This window comes from Rutidosis leptorrhynchoides, chromosome 5, assembly GCF_046630445.1.
Source record: "Rutidosis leptorrhynchoides isolate AG116_Rl617_1_P2 chromosome 5, CSIRO_AGI_Rlap_v1, whole genome shotgun sequence".
In the NCBI taxonomy this organism is placed as follows: domain Eukaryota; kingdom Viridiplantae; phylum Streptophyta; class Magnoliopsida; order Asterales; family Asteraceae; genus Rutidosis; species Rutidosis leptorrhynchoides.
Window position 1 is genome coordinate 282,068,523 of NC_092337.1, and position 2,165 is coordinate 282,070,687.

Consider the following 2,165-nt stretch of genomic DNA (forward strand, 5'->3'; position numbering starts at 1 on the left):
ACCAACGACCAAAAACACCTACAAACACTTTCATTCTTCAATTTTCTTCATCTAATTGATCTCTCTCAAGTTCTATCTTCAAGTTCTAAGTGTTCTTCATAAATTCTACAAGTTCTAGTTACATAAAATCAAGAATACTTTCAAGTTTGCTAGCTCACTTCCAATCTTGTAAGGTGATCATCCAACCTCAAGAAATCTTTGTTTCTTACAGTAGGTTATATATCTAATACAAGGTAATAATCATATTCAAACTTTGGTTCAACTTCTATAACTATAACAATCTTATTTCAAGTGATGATCTTACTTGAACTTGTTTTCGTGTCATGATTCTGCTTCAAGAACTTCGAGCCATCCAAGGATCCGTTGAAGCTAGATCCATTTTTCTATTTTCCAGTAGGTTTATCCAAGGAACTTATGGTAGTAATGATATTCATAACATCATTCGATTCATACATATAAAGCTATCTTATTCTAAGGTTTAAACTTGTAATCACTAGAACATAGTTTAGTTAATTCTAAACTTGTTCGCAAACAAAAGTTAATCCTTCTAACTTGACTTTTAAAATCAACTAAACACATGTTATATATCTATTATTATGATTTGATATATATAGGTTAAACCTATAACTCACCAACATTTTTGTTGACGTTTTAAGCATGTTTATTCTCAGGTGATTATTAAGAGCTTCCGCTGTCGCATACTTAAATAAGGACGAGATTTGGAGTCCATGCTTGTATGATATTGTGTAAAAACTGCATTCAAGAAACTTATTTTGTTGTAACATATTTGTATTGTAAACCATTATGTAATGGTCGTGTGTAAACAGGATATTTTAGATTATAATTATTTGATAATCTACGTAAAGCTTTTTAAACCTTTATTTATGAAATAAAGGTTATGGTTTTTTTTAAAATGAATGCAGTCTTTGAAAAACGTCTCATATAGAGGTCAAAACCTCGCAACGAAATCAATTAATATGGAACGTTTTTAATCAATAAGAACGGACATTTCAATATATGTCATCATATAGTTTTTACAAGTTTTAACATTCGTGAATCACCGGTCAACTTGGGTGGTCAATTGTCTATAAGAAACATATTTCAATTAATCAAGTCTTAACAAGTTTGATTGCTTAACATGTTGGAAACATTTAATCATGTAAATATCAATCTCAATTAATATATATAAACATGGAAAAGTTCGGGTCACTACAGTACCTACCCGTTAAATAAATTTCGTCCCGAAATTTTAAGCTGTTGAAGGTGTTGACGAATCTTCTGGAAATAGATGCGGGTATTTCTTCTTCATCTGATCTTCACGTTCCCAGGTGAACTCGGGTCCTCTACGAGCATTCCATCGAACCTTAACAATTGGTATCTTGTTTTGCTTAAGTCTTTTAACCTCACGATCCATTATTTCGACGGGTTCTTCGATGAATTGGAGTTTTTCGTTGATTTGGATTTCATCTAACGGAATAGTGAGATCTTCTTTAGCAAAACATTTCTTTAAATTCGAGACGTGGAAAGTGTTATGTACAGCCGCGAGTTGTTGAGGTAACTCAAGTCGGTAAGCTACTGGTCCGACACGATCAATAATCTTGAATGGTCCAATATACCTTGGATTTAATTTCCCTCGTTTACCAAATCGAACAATGCCTTTCCAAGGTGCAACTTTAAGCATGACCATCTCTCCAATTTCAAATTCTATATCTTTCCTTTTAATGTCAGCGTAGCTCTTTTGTCGACTTTGGGCGGTTTTCAACCGTTGTTGAATTTGGATGATCTTCTCAGTAGTTTCTTGTATAATCTCCGGACCCGTAATCTGTCTATCCCCCACTTCACTCCAACAAATCGGATACCTGCACTTCACTTCACTCCAATGCTTGAATGGTAGCTGTTGTTGTAGGAAAATTCTGCTAACGGTAGATGTCGGTCCCAACTGTTTCCGAAATCAATAACACATGCTCGTAGCATGTCTTCAAGAGTTTGTATCGTCCTTTCGCTCTGCCCATCAGTTTGTGGATGATAGGCAGTACTCATGTCAAGACGAGTTCCTAATGCTTGCTGTAATGTCTGCCAGAATCTTGAAATAAATCTGCCATCCCTATCAGAGATAATAGAGATTGGTATTCCATGTCTGGAGATGACTTCCTTCAAATACAGTC